The following is a 15,559-nucleotide window of genomic DNA, read 5'->3' as shown; positions in this document are numbered from 1 at the left end:
GCCTGTTCCCAGTGTGTGCATGCACTGAGCTTCCAGGAGAAGGGAACAGCTAAGGAACAAGGGTCGACTCAGGAGTAAAGCCACAGTTGGACAGTGAACAGCCCCTCCCATAGGGAATAAAGAGGAGCGAAAGTGGAGGGGAGTTTGCAGGAGACAATTAGTTTGCTTAATCACTTCCTGACTCTTAGAGACTCCTTGCCAAGTTTTGAAGATATCGCCTGGCAGCTCTCCAAGCCAGATAAGGTCTGTGACTCTAAATTCTCCCTTGAAAGACTTTGCTGGATGTGAATGAGAGGAATTCACAGTAACTTAATAAAAAGGGGTTTTTGTCGGGACAAGGAATCTGCTTCTTGCTCTTGGGAAGCCTAGGTCAGAACAATATTGTTGTTTACAGTCACACACACACATGTATGTATGTACATATGTATGAATGTATGTATGAATGTATGTATGTATAAAGGGCCCTGTGTCTATATTTATATCCATGTCTGTCTGTCTGATTCTGTATTCTCATTTGTTTTTTTCTTTTGTTTTCCATTTTTGTTTCATCTAATTAAAATAAGTGAAAATCAAAAGAACCCTTTTCAAGGATCACAGTGAGTAGGGGCAATACTGTAAAGCCAGTAGTCTGGATCACACATATGAGCAAGAATAAACTTTTATTTTCTTTTACTCTTTGTTTTTAAATGGAAGAGGGGTGGCTTTTGCTAAAGAACAGAGTTTTTTCCCCCCAGCTTGCAATACAGTTCTCCCAGTTTTCCTACCCATAAATGAAGAATTGGGAAACTATCATCAATTTTCAGCAACTGTCTGATGATCATTCTGTGCTGCAAAAAAAGGAAGCTCAGTATTTGTACTTCTGCCATCTATCTCCCCTTTTGCTATTTTATTTTTTTTGAAAGGAATTGGGAGGTTGAGCAGGAATTCAGCTGGAAGTGATCCAGTAGGGTTATATCTTACCAGAAAAAAGAAAGAAAGAAAGAAAAAGCATCAACCACCAAACAAACACTGAGTTAAAACCTGCCTTACAGAATCTTAGTAATTTTCTTCCCTGCTTCAGGTTGTTTTACCTTATTTTCAGGGATATTTTTCCAATTTTCTTGCAGAGAGGTTTGTTGGGCTCGTGGGATTTCTACTGAGTCCAGATTAATGCCCAGTTTAGAAAGACGATCAAATTAAAGATATGTGGATCAATGGCAATCTGGCCTAGATGAGTGCCACAGGTTTTCATATGGTATTTTCTGTATAATGTTTGGCAAATGGCTAAAAGCCAAAACCCTGAAAATCCTCAGGTGACTGTTGTATGAGCTGGCAGACTGGCACAGTCCTTTCCATTTCAATTGTCTTCTCACTGAGTACACATTTTCCTGAAATTGTTATTATTTCCTATGAAATGAATATATAGGGATTTCCACCACAACCACCTCAACTTAATAGAGATGTGGGCAACATCCAGCTCTGAAAGTATTTTTTGTAGTTCCCAGAGTCCCATCCAAATTAATGGCGAAGTTTCCTGACATCTGTGGTGAGAAAGAGAAGACAGAGGGAGGAAAGAAAAAAAGGCAAATTCTAAAATAAACATTTTTTTCCTTAAAAAAAAATCCCTTCTGAAACCAAGAAAGCAAAAATAAAAATCTCACTGGTGGTCCATGAGAAAATTTTGGTGGTCCGCAGAAAAATTATTTGCATTTATTATATTGCACTACAGTAAATAAGGGGTCCTTAAACTACAGCCCTTGAGACAGATACGTGCAATGAATGTTTGTGTTGCTGCAGAGAGTCTCTCCCTATGGGGTCTTTTTGTGCAGGTTGGAGGGGGGGGGGAGAAATTCTGAGTGGGGGTCTGCTTCAGCCTCCTGGTGTGGGGCTTTGGGCAAAGGCTGGAGGGAAGCGCCACTGGTGGCGAAGAGCCAGAAGGCCTTGTTCCAGTGGGACTACAACATGGCCTGGAACTGGCTGACCATTTTAGCTCGCTGAGCCTCCAGGTGCTGGCACCTGTCCTTGAACTCCTGCAGGTCTTCCCTCTGCTTGGAAAGCCTATGCTCCTAGTCCCCTGTGAGGTGCTTCTGCTGAGCCTCCTTCTCGGCCAGATCCAATTTGAATTGAACCAGCTGTTTTGCCAATTTATTCTCATGGTGGCTACTTAGCTCCAGCAACTGTTTTCTGTTGGGGACCTAAGGAGCCTCGGCGGGCAGGCGAAGACTGGCAGGGAGGGGAATGACAAGTAGAGGCTGGTGAGGCGCCCCTTGACGTGAGTGACATCGAGTTGGCCACACCCACCCACTCACATGACCACCTAGCCACGCCCACCCAGCAGGTCATTAGGCAGATCATATTAGTGGTCCATGGGATTTGAAATTATGAATTTAGTGGTCGCTGAGGTCCGAAAGGTTAGTGACCCCTGTCCTAGAGTACAGGTTCAATCCTTCAAATTCTTCCCACCGTAGAATATTTTACCGTGTCTAGAGAGCATAGCAGTTTTCTCAGAGTTTGGAAGCTTCAGCAATGTTGGTCATGTTAAAAGGTAGCTTCTCCCAACCTGGCACTCATCAAATCATAAAGACAGAAGAGATTATTAAGGATATTGAGTCCTGTGCTTAGTGCAGAAATTTAAACGTTTGACATATGGCTAATTAGCCTTGCTTTGAAATCGTCCCATAAATGAGAACCTATAATATCTTTCAGTGCTTAGTTCTACTATGAAATAGCTCTAATTATTCAATTAGAAACTGCTTTCTAGTGATTAAGACCATTATCACTAACCAATTTGCTCTCTGATAACTGGAAGTCAGGAATCAGTCAGCTCCTTAAAATAACTTTATAAAAATGAGATGAGAGAGCCAGCCTGGTGTTATGGTTAAGGCACCAGGCTAGAAGCCAGGCTATTATAACTTCTAGTTCTGCCTTAGACTTGAAGATAACTTGGTGATCTTGGGCCAGTCACTCTCTCCGCCCTGGCAAGCGGGCAATTGCAAAACACTTCCAAAATCACACCAAGAAAACTACAGAGACTTGTCCAGGAGATCAGCAGAAGTCAAGACTGACTCAAATATACAAACTTTTTTGTTTTGGGTTTTTTTTTTTAAAAAAAATCCTTATTTGAATCATTAGCAATATTTTATTTATTTTTTATTTTTTGGAATCCACCACTTCTGCCTCCAAAGCAGAGGAAAACTTTCCTGATTAAAGTAAAATAAATGAGAAAGCGAACACTAAGTCTAGGTAGCAATAGCACTTAGACTTATACACGGCTTCACAGGGCTTCACAGCCCTCTCTAAGCAGTTTACAGAGTCAGCATATTGCCCCCAACAATCTGGGTCCTCGTTTTACCAGAAGAATGGAAGGCTGAGTCAATCTTGAGCCTGGTGAGATTCGATCTGCCAAATTGCTGGCATCCGGCAGTCAGCAGAAGTAGCCTGTAGTACTTCATTCTAATCACTGTACCACCGCGACTCTTATAAGGTAAGTGAGGGTTAAAACAGTTCTTGAATTCAGTGGGGCTGATGGTTTCATAAGTACGAAGAGCTTATAGGTTATAGACACTTTGACCACCTTAATTAGATTAGATTTGTAAGTGATTTTAAACAGTTGTTATTAATTGCATTGTAAACTGCCTTGGGCCCTTTGGAGCTTCCTATAAATAATTGTATAAATAAAATAAACAAAGATTGTTGTCTCATTTTCTTAATCCTCAGGCACAATGCATTTTTAGGACATCAAGGAAAAAAAAAACAAAGGAAATGAACCATAAGACAGATGTTTCATGCAAAGAAATGTTGTATCAGTTTAATTTGTGACATGAAAAACAGTGTCTTGGATTCATTTTTCTCAGTGAACAACCTTGGAGTATTACAAGGTAGGTTTCATTGAGGAAATCAGTGAGATGCCTCCAGGAAAATTCACAGCTAAATTCAGGTCCATTTCAAGTTGAAGGGGAAAAAAACCAACAACCTATATACAAAGATAAAGTGTAAGATGGATTGTTTGATTAGAAGATTGGACTAGCAGAAGCTGAAGGAATGGAAGCTAAGAATCAGGGAAAGAAAGGAAGGACTGAGTGGAAGATGGTTTCTGTTAAAGTAGGTATTTAAACTTTTGAGAAGGACAAAGTCATAAAGAAATCTCAGGCTAAAGGAGGGTATAGGTATCGATGCATGGATGTGCTACAGAAAGGATTGATCACAAACTGGCTGAGTTTCAAGAATTTGGGAGGAATGCTTATTGTTGATAAAACTGTATGTGTATTGACCTCTCTATCAGAATAGATTAGAATAGAATAGAATAGAATAGAATAGAATAGAATAGAATAGAATAGAATAGCATTCTTTATTGGCCGAGTGTGATTGAACACATAAGGAATTTGTCTTTAGCTGGAGAACAGTATCTGGGAGGCTTTGTTCAGTTCTGGAAACCACATAGATTTCATTGTGTTGATATTTTCATAGGACAGGGTGACAATTTGAGTAGTTTTTTTTTAAAGAGTCATACCTCCTGCTTTGTGAATGGACTATTCCACTGCACTTTCATGCAATTGCTTTTGAAGCAGGAGGTGGTCTAAAATGTGGAGTCCTAGACATTCGTAGACATGCCATTCCGTGGTCATGGAACATTTCTGTTCTTGAGCTCCTGCCAGCTCTTCAGGATAGGGTGGGTTAAGAAACAATGCAAGGATGATAAGAATGCTACTTTGTTTTTCTCAAGTATAATAACAGAAACTTGGAAGACTTCCAGAGTTTCTCTCTACTCTTTTTTATATCAAACATTCAGGAATGGGGGACCTATTGGTAGCTGTTTTGCTAGTGTTCTTGGAATTGCTTAGTGCATTCCTAAACTTCTTGAGCCAATGATTTTTTTTCTAGAACTGGAGACTCAGATGACTTCAAAGGATAAGTATCTGTATATTGTTCTTTGTTTGATGCTGCATCCAGCTGATTAAGTGGAGCCTGCTGGTTCTCTCCAAATTGTGAAACCTACCTCAAGCGAGCTGTTTCAGGAATCCTGGAAGTTCATGTTTTCAGAGTCAGAGAAGTCAGCACACTAGTTCAACTCCTATAAGATCCAGCAACAACCTTGGGACTGTGCTGTAAATTCATCTAAAATGGTGGCAAACTTCACAAGCTTCAATAAATTGAAGGTCACACTGGTTGCAAGTCATATCTGGAATGGACGTCTTTAGCTTCAAAGAGATTTTTCTTTTAAAAACAAGAAGATGACAAGTGAGGGAGAAAGCTCAACATTGGGTCCCCCTCTTTCTATTTCTTCTAAATAACTTCAACTATGGAGATAAAAAGACAAAATGAAGCAAGATTACCTCAAAAGTGGAGTTTCCTTTCTCTTTCTGCCCTGAAGCAAAAAGGTACTATATTTCCAATTGCAAAAAGTGAGTAACAAAAGAGATGGCCATGACTAACTAATGAATCAGCAAGAGACAAAAAGAAGGGGGAAAGGTTGAACTAGATGACTAAGTTGTACTAATAGCTTCTTCCAGGCCCGAACAAAAGATTAATGATCCTGAAAATATTTCCACTGTCTTTTTGATTGCCAAACAAAGATCCAAGGAAGAGCTGAGGAATACTTGAAGAACATGTTGCCTATTGCTCTGCTTAAGGAAAAGGATGCCCCAGGAAAGATTCATGCCGTTACCTTATAGAACTGCTATTGTTTTACTAAGAGCCAGCAATCATCAAATGGAAATGGAAAAAGTTACGAAAGGATATTGTAGAGGACAGGCATAACACTGAAGAAGGTTATGCAAATATCAGTTTACCCTTGAAAGAGAGGTGGGATAGAGAAAGAAACTTTGATTTATCTTGGTTCTATTTGGCATGAGTAGGAAGGGAGAAACCCAGTCAGGCTTTCAAGATTCTCTTAGAATATATAGGGGACCTTGGAGGTCTTCTAGTCCAATCCTCTGCTCAAGGCAGGAGACCATATTCCATCGTGGTCAAATGGTTCTCCGGTCTCTTCTTGAAAACCTCCAGTGATATAGCACCCATAACTTCTAAAGACAAGCTGTTCCATTGATTAATTGTTCTCATTGTCAGAAAATTTATCCATAGTTCCAGGTTGAATCTCCCTCTGTGAAGCTTCCACCCATTACTTCTTGTCTTACCCTCAGGTGCTATTGAGAAAAAATAGACCCTGTTCTTCTCTGTGTCAGCCCTTCAAGTATTGGAAGACGGCTATTAGGACTCCCCTAGGCATTCTTCTCATTAGGCTAGTCATACAGTACCTGCATCCTTAACTGTTCATCATATGGTTTGGCCTCCAAACCAGGGGTGAAATCCAGCAGGTTCTGGAGAACCGGTAGCAGAAATTTTGAGTAGTTTGGAGAACAGGTAGCGGAAATTTTGAGTCATTCGGAGAACCAGCAAATGCCACCTCTGGCTGGCCCCAGAGTGGGGTGGGAATGGAGATTTTACAATATCCTTCCCCCAGGAGTGGGGAGGAAATGGAGATTTTGCAGTATCCTTCCCCTGCCATGCCCACCAAGCCATGCCCATCAAGCCACACCCACAGAACCAGTAGTAAAAAAAAAATAGATTTTACCACTGCTCCAAACCCTTAATCATCTTTGTCATTCTTCTCTGCCCTTTTTTCAGGATCTTATCATATATATTTATATTGTGGCGACCAGAAAGGTATGCAATATTCCAGGTGCAACCTCACTAGAGCAGTATAAAACAGTATTATCACATCTCATAATCTTGATGCTATCTCTCTGCTATTATAATACCCCGTAACAATAAATAAAATAGAATTCCAGTACTCCTTCTGGAGGTTCCTTCTAAGCCTGGCCTACCTTGAAGGCCTGGCATCTGTCATAAGGGGTCACTTTTCTCCAAACTGGGGTGTTCTCCTCAAATTTCCAGGCTCCTTCTAATCTAGTGTATAAAGTTACCTGATGGTAATACAATTGTAACCTATAGCCAAGATTTATGACTCTTGACTTGGCCAGAGTATTAAGGTGGAAGAAACATTGAGCCAAACTAGAGACACAGTTTGAGTGGGAAAAAAGAAACCCAGGTAATGTCCTGTTTAGGACATGAATGAGAATCCTGACTATAGGTTAGACCAGTGGTGGGATAATGCCAGTTCGGGCCAGTTTGGGTTAAACTGCTGACTGGCTCCGCCCCTTCCTACTCCGCCCCTTCCAGGCATCCCCACGTGCCCCATTTTGGCTCCCAGGTAAGTACAGGGAGGCCTCCTAGACCCAAACTGAGGCACGGGGGGGAGGTAGCGTATACACCCCTGCGGCCCATTTTTGCTCCCAGGAGGCTTCAAGGAGGCCAAGTGCTGCCTGTCACACCCCTGGCCACACCCACCATGGCCACACCCACCCACCATATCATTAGGGCAGAGAACCAGTTGTTAAATTATTTGAATCCCACCACTGGATTAGACTGGTTGGTTGGCAACTCAAAAGCTATGGGCCAGCAGTCAGTTCTTATGAACTGATGATAACTTATGCCAATTTTTATGCCAGGCATGGTCATCTTTCAGTGGCCTGTCTTTTTTTCACCCCTACTTTTTATTACCATGCTGTTGCATTACATTTATGAATGTGGCCTTCTACTCTGCACTGCTGGCATGATTGGAGACATTTTTACCACATTTCCACACACTAAAAACAGCTTTCCATCTTTAAAGATTAATCAGAAAGCCTCTGGCAAAGCCTCACCTGCCCATGGTTTAAAATATCCTTTTCCTTTTGATTCTTCATATGGTGGGCAAGCCTCTCTGGGACCAATAAAGCAAGAAAGCTGGAGAGGCTTGAACTCCTCAGCCAGAAGAGGAAGAAATTAGACTCCATATCTCCCTTGCATGTTATTCTCACGGAGCAAAACTCCCCGCTTGCTTGGCTTGAGTAGCAAGTATCTCAGAGAGATATACGACAGGTATAATTTGCGATCGTTTTTTAAAACATATATGAGAAAAATATTGCTCTCTCCAATTTCCCTGCTCCCCATCCCATAACTCTTAGATTTATATCCATTCTGGTTATTATTTTCACTTGTCAACTACTTCTTTTTTCTAATATTAAATGGAAGCTTGCATTTTCAGTGGCAGGTGAGAGATGTGGGTTGGAAGGAGGCTAACATCAAAGATTCAGGACAGTGCATGGTTGCATCAGGGCCAAAAATGTTTGTTATCAGTCAGATCCCATTTTAGCTTGTCTTTCCTCTTCAGTATCAAAACCTTTCCCCGACTCTCATTATTAGACTTTCCATCTTGATTTCTTCTATCACATGAATATCCATCTTCTGGCCCATTTAATGAGAATTCTGGCCTACTGGACACCATGCTTGAATACTGATCAGTTGAGTACGTCAACCAATTCCCCTGCAATATTAATGCCCTGCTTTATTTTCCACAAGTCTACTGGAAAATTTACAGAGTTTTACCAAAATAATATATATATATATTAATTTGATTTATATGCCGCCCTTCTCCGGAGACTCAGGGCGGCTTACAATGCGTTAAGCAATAGCCTTCATACTTTTGTATATTTATACAAAGTCAGCTTATTGCCCCCACAAACTGGGTCCTCATTTCACCTACCTTAGAAAGGATGGAAGGCTGAGTCAACCTTGAGCCTTGGAGAGATTCGAACCAGCAGTAAATTGCAGGCAGCTGTGTTAATAACAGGGTGCGTAGACCACTGTACTATCAAGGCTCTTTAATGCCATTAAAACAACCTAAAAATCAACTGCTGAAGGATTAAAAACCCAAGATAAGTTCTTAAAGAGAGTACGCAATTATGTGGGAATTTTTAATAATGTGGACTCAATATGATAGCTATTTACAGTACTCTTACAAGAACAAATTTCTTGGTATGGCATTTAGAGAAGCTGGAAGAGGAAACCTTAAGAGAAGGTCCCTTCTAACTCTGTTAATCTATCAAAGAGATAAAACAATGAAACATATTGAAATGTTAGTCCTGTGTACAGGGAGTCCTTGACTTACGACCACAATTGAACCCAAAATTTCTGTTGTTAAGTGAGACATTTTGTTAAATGAGTTTTGCCCCATCTTACTACCTTTCTTGTTCAGTTCTTAAGTGAAATACTGCAATTCCTAAATTAGTAACCCGACTGTTAAGTGAATCTGGCTTCTGTTCTATTGACTTCTGTTGTCAATCAGAAGGTCACAAAAGGTGATCACATGACCTTAGAATACAGCAATGGCCCTAAAGAGGAACCAGTTGCCAAGCATCTGAATTTTGATCACATGATTGTGTGTGTTGTGTTGTGTTGTGTGGGATGTGTTGTGGCCCATACGTGGCCTGTGCGGCTGGTGCCTGATTCGGACAGCGAGGAGGCTGGTGTGGTGCTGCACCAGCAGCCTGTGCAGCTGGCACTCGAGTTGGACAATGAGGCTGGAGAAGATGTGGAGCCAGATGCGGGGATTCAGCCAGGGCCTTCAGAACTTCCAGAAGCTCCCTTAAGTGAAGAGGATGAAGAGGAGGAGCCTCTTCTCGATGCGCGGGCACGCAGAGTTGCCAAAAGGCAGGAGTGGCTCCTCAGGAGGAGGTCTCCTCAAGAGTAAGGCTTGGGGCTAATAGGCCACTCCCTTAGCCTATTTAAGGAGGAACGCCGACTGAAGCAATTTGCAGAGAACAACCGTTCACTCTCCTTCGTGCCTTGAACTTAGTTATCTGCAAATTGCTTCTGGGCTTTCTGCCAACCATAGTAAGATTAAGATTATTTATTCTTGCAGGCTGTTAAGAAAGTTCATTAACAGCCTTTGTTTGTAAAAAAAAAAGAAGAAGAAGAAGAAAACTGATTTTATTTTAGTAAACTAAGGTTTGTACAGACTTTGTGTGTGCTGCGTTCTTTGGGGTCTGTAGCTGGGGCAGAACAGGATGCTGCAAAGGTCGTCACTGTGAAAAGCGGTCATAAATTACTTTTTTCAACATTGCTGTAACTTTGAACAGTTAGAAAATGAACTGTTGTAAATTGAGGACTACCCATATACATGTGTGTGTGTGTCTTCTAGACAATCCTTGTTGCATAAGCTATTAAGAGCATGTGTTCTCAAAAGGATATGCCAAGATAGCATTGTGTTACGTTCAGTACTACAAGATACAACTTGGACACAGAACTTTCCAATCTAGCCTAGAACCCTAGAATTTCTAATTAGGCCTGAACTTATTGAACTTCTGAAGCCAGAAAAGACCAGGCCTGTGTTGTTACCCACTAAGGCAGTGGTCTCCAACCTTGGCAACTTTAAGCCTGGCGGACTTCAACTCCCAGAATTCCCCAGCCAGTTTTGCTGGGAATTCTGGGAGTTGAAGTCCGTCAGGCTTAAAGTTGCCAAGGTTAGAGACCCCTGCACTAAGGTACAATTTTATACAGCTCATCAACTAAAGGCTCAAAGACCAAGGAGGGATGTACTATCTCCCTGTGTCCTGAGGCAAACTTAAGACCTTAACTCTTTTTTTTTTATTCTAGCAGCTGTCTTATTCTACCTGCAGATACAGGCACAGCTGGGGCAGAGTCAATGGGCAATGACGATACCTATAACATACAGTTAAGTCCTATTCAAAGAGGATCCCCTACTAGGCAGTCATTATCTACATTCCACTGATTTTGAAAGAAGTCAGTATATTATTTTTCTTTGCTTTGGCTCCTTTTTTTCTTCTTCTTCTTCTTCTTCATCTTCTTCATCTTCTTCTGAAGGGGAAGAAAAAGAGGAAAGGGAACATCACTTGGCTCTGAACTGAAAACCATTTTAGAATAACTGAAAGGAGGCACGCAATCTAACATCTAGGAAAAGCTCCAAATCCTAGTTGCCAAGGAAGCAGGAGAGTGTATGTATACAGTGGCTGCTTATCGGTGATAAACAGCAATATGCATCAGTTGAGTCAGTTCTGTATAGAAATGACCAGATGCCATGATTTGCAGTGCATGCCAGCTGCCGAGAGAAAACCTGGCCTCATGGTACAAGAGGTAAGGATGACAGCGATATTGTCCATTACTAAAGCTTGCTTGGGAAGGAGTTAGTGCAGAAAGATGTGGGTTGTTTTTTCCCCCCCCCAGAGGAAAAGTTGAGCTCAACAGTACCAGCAAAAATCATAGACTCAGTCCACTACAGTGGTGAGTTGCTCCCGGTTCAGTCCGGTTCTATAGAACCGGTAGTAAAACTGGCCGGAGGCTCTGCCCACCCACCACAACATCATCATGCAAGCGTGCGCTCCCGCTGCAAACCAGTAGTAAAGGTAAGTGGAACCCATCCCTGGTCCAATATGTCAGGATATAAAGATGAAAAGAAAAGAGCTCATCATAATCCGGGGAACCTAAGGCAGTAGACAATAAGTAGAAATAGAGTTGTTCTATTGAAGCTGCCATAAGTCAAGATAGAGCAGGCAGAAAGGATAAAAAAACCAGGAGTCTAAAAATCTGCTTATGGAAGTAGATAAGAAGGAAACAAGTTGTTAAGCAAACAAAGAAAAATATCACCCAAACCAGACAAAGGAAGTGGGGCCTGAACACATGGAAAAATATCCCAATCTCAGCTATCAACAAAGTTTGGGGATAAAAAGGGATCTTAGGCCCACCCATTTGGCTTTGGATCCACACTTGGCAGCTTCCGTCCCTCTAGGAAGTCGATGGAAGCCTAGTTGTGAAGGATGTGGATAATTGTGTGTGTGTGTCAGTGATGGGTTTCAAAATTTTTTACTACTGGTTCTGTGGCTGTGGCTTGGTGGGCATGGCATGGCTTGATGGGCATGGCTTGGTGGGCATGGCAGGGGAAGGTTACTGCAAAATCCCCATTTCCTCCTGATCAGCTAGGACTTGGGAGTCAGAGAATAGATGGGGGCGGGGCCAGTCGGAATTTTTACTACCAGTTCTCCAAACTACTCAAAATTTCCGCTACCGGTTCACCAGAACTGGTCAGAACCTGCTGAAACCTACCTCTGGTATGTGTGTGTGTGAGAGAGAGAGAGAGGGGGGGAGGGAGGGAGGGAGGGAGGGAGGGAGAGAGAGAGAGAGAGAGAGAGAGAGAGAGATTTATTCAATATTTCTGCCAGAATGACATTTGTACAGATAAAGCTATTCAATTCAGGAAAATATTGTTAATGTTAATCCAGTTCCTAAATGAAGACCAGCTCTGAATAAATTTATCTTACACTATAGGTTATCCCCCCCCCAAATGCTTCTTTTTCAAAGAAAGTAATTTCCAAGTCTTTTAAATATATTAATCTAATTATTGTGGGTTTTTACTTTTCCTTTAAAAAAAAGTAAGAAGCTTTATAACTAACAACAGTAACTGAATCAATTTTTTATACTGCATTGAATTTATGCCTTAGAAAATGTGGACAATTAACCGATAGTGAGATTCATTATGAAAAATTATTGGGTGATTTTTCCCAATTCCTTCAACCAAAAGGGCTAATTAGTCACTGCCACATAAGATGGCAACAAATGCCAAGTTACTTACAACCCCATCAATGTAATGCGAAAGGATTACAATTTATATAGTGCAATTTTTGTCCAATATTGTGTCATATTTCTGAACAAATACATGAACTCAAATGTAATTAACTTTTGACATTTTCAGTTCTCAGAATTATATCAATGTTTTTAGAAATAATATAATAAGGAACAGTCAGTACAAACCTTCACGCAGGTCTTAAATTAAGTATATAATGTATCATACTAGAGATTTTTTTTTTTGCAAAAACAGGGCCTACAACAGTAATGACCACTGGCTTCAAAATGGCCAGTGCAACTAGGTAATTGAAGCTCTATCTGTTTTTATGTGTGTGCAATGCCACACATGTTGAAAAGCGGTAGAACTTTAAATTTCTGGTCATGTCTGCCGTTTTGAACCATGGATGCTCTATGTTAGGCACAATTTCAAAGCAAAACATATACGTTTGGAAAAAATGTGCACCCACATATCAGAGTTGTATTTATTTTATTTATTTATGTGTAAAATTCATTAGTCACCTATCTTGCCACCCAGGATCTCTGGGCAGTTTACAACATTAAAAGATAAAACTATATAATTTATAGTAATATAAATGCAAAAGTATGAAATCAACCTAGTTAAAAAGATGGAGGAAGGGAATATGATGAGAGGGGAGAGGGTGGGATCTGTTGTTAATCAATCAAGCACCCCTAATATGAAGCCCAGTGGTGGGATTCAGCCAGTTCACACTGGTTAAGGAGAACAGGTTGTTAAATTACCTACCCCCCGCTATCAAAGTGGATCCTGGGCACTGTGCTGTGCTGCAATGGAGAAATGGGCAACGGAGTGGCCGGCGCGAGGGAAGGAAAAGGCCACTTTCCCTCTTTCTTCTCACTGCTCCTCCTCCTCCCCTCGTGCAGGCCGCTCTGTTGCCCATTTCTCCATTCAATTTCAAATCTTTATTGTCAGTGCACAACATATGTACAGTGAGATTGGTTGAGCTCCCTCAGGGTACCCCCCCAACCCAATACAACTCACAGTGAAGATAGAAAATCCTTAACCCAATAAATCATATTAATAAAACACCCAGTCCTATTGCATCAGTGTGAACATGTTACACATTGCGCCGGCCCTGCAGTCTATCATACTACATAGTTATGATGTTATTTCTCATTCAGGAGTCTGACAGCCTGTTTGTGCGGCTGGCTATACTTCTATATCTCCTTCCCGATGGTAGGAGGGTAAAGAAGTGATGACCAGGGTGAGAATTTTCCTCACTCTTCTAAGGCAGCGAGCCCTCATCTAGTAGTATCAGGGGACAGCCCACAATGTTTTGTGCTGTGCTCACCATCCTCTGTAGTGTTTTTTTATCCGCGGCTGTCAGACCAGCATGCCATATCGTGATGCGATGAGGGAGGACGCTTTCTATTTGGACTGGTAAAAGGAGGTCATCAGTTGTTGTTCCACCCTGTTTTTACCCAAGACTCTAAGGAAATGGAGTCTCTGTTGGGCCTTCCTGGCCACCTGGATCGTGCTGTTTTTTCAGGTGAGGTCTTCACTGAGATGGACTCCCAGGAATTTAAATTGCAGCTCACAGGATCCACTTTGATGGGGTTGTGGTGGGGATTTAACAACTGGTTCACCCAGGGTCAGGTTGGGCCATGTCTCCCATGACAGCCAACCTGATCCTGGGTGAACAGGTTGTTAAATTATTTAAATCCCACCACTGATGGAGCCCCTCCATTGAAGCCCTAAGCCACCTGGTAGAACCTGGTTTTAAGCTCTTATGGAAGGTCAGGAGGGTTGTCCCCTCCCACAAGTGGCCTTGCAGAGGCTCAAATAGCCCGGCAGTAACAAACACAGACTAGATAGACTGAAGCTGGCCCTTTAATAAATAGTTCTCTTCCAAAGTGTTTATCAGTCCAATAGTTACAGGGCAATGTTCCAAAGGTCTTGGCAGACGGCCAGCAGGCTACTGCAGGAATGCAGACTCTTGTCAAAAAACTCCAGACTAACAGTTGTAAATCCACTACATCCAAAACACCTACAAATTGTTCACCACGCCTTTCCAGCCCAGTCACACCCCTTTTATACTTTGTAGGGTGTGGCCCTACATCTCCTGACCACACCTCTTGGGACGTGGCAATAGCTGTTGTCTACGACATCTCCTATGTCTCTCTCTTGCATCCAATAAGGGCTCCTCCTCCTCGTTACCAGCCTCTGTTTCCTCCTCACTTTGGCTGGGGTCCAGAAGCACGTCATCAACTATCAGTTCTTCCTGACTCACCAGTGAAGACGGCCTCTCCGGCACATAGCTCATGACAGCTTCCTCCTCCTCCGTATCAACCTCCGACTCAGCATGTGAAGATAAATCAGCCTCCGGGGCCGGGGTCACAAAAGGTTGTATTTATTTTATTTATTTATTTATTATTTAAATTTATATACCGCCCTTCTCCCGAAGGACTCAGTGCAGTGTACAGCCAAAAATAAAAACATAAAAATATAAAATTTAAAACAATTTAAAAGTATATTAAACAACTTTGGCCTATATTAATTAAAAAAAAACCCTTTAAAAAAACAAATTAAAAACAATTAAAAGAGCTACACCAGCCCGGCTTGCTGGAATAGAAAAGTTTTGAGGGCATGGAGAAAGGTGCGTAGATCTGGGATCCTTCGTATCTCTGGGGGCAGTTCATTCCAAAGGGCAGGTGCCCCCACAGAGAAGGCTCTCCCCCTGGGGGCCGCCAGTTGACATTGTTTGACCGACGGCACCCTGAGGAGCCCCTCTCTGTGGGAGCGTACTGGCCGGTGGGAGGCTACCGGTGGCAGAAGGTGGTCTCATAGATACTCAGGTCCTAAGCCATGGAGCGCTCTAAAGATGGTAACCAATACCTTGAAGCGCACCCGGAAGATCACCGGGAGCCAGTGCAGCTCACGCAGGAGAGGTATTACATGGGAGCGCCACGTCGCTCCCAGAATCACCTGCATGACTGCATTCTGGACCAGTTGGAGCCTCCAGGTGCTCTTCAAGGGGAGCCCCATGTAGAGAGCATTACAGTAGTCCAGGTGGGAAGTGACAAGGGCATGTGTGACCGTGCGCAAGGAGTCCCGATCCAGAAAGGGACGCAACTGGCGAATCAG

Source organism: Pantherophis guttatus, chromosome 1, assembly GCF_059756535.1.
Source record: "Pantherophis guttatus breed Tessera chromosome 1, ASM5975653v1, whole genome shotgun sequence".
In the NCBI taxonomy this organism is placed as follows: Eukaryota; Metazoa; Chordata; class Lepidosauria; order Squamata; family Colubridae; genus Pantherophis; species Pantherophis guttatus.
The sequence above is the reverse complement of the archived record's forward strand: the minus strand, read 5'-3'. Positions refer to the sequence as shown.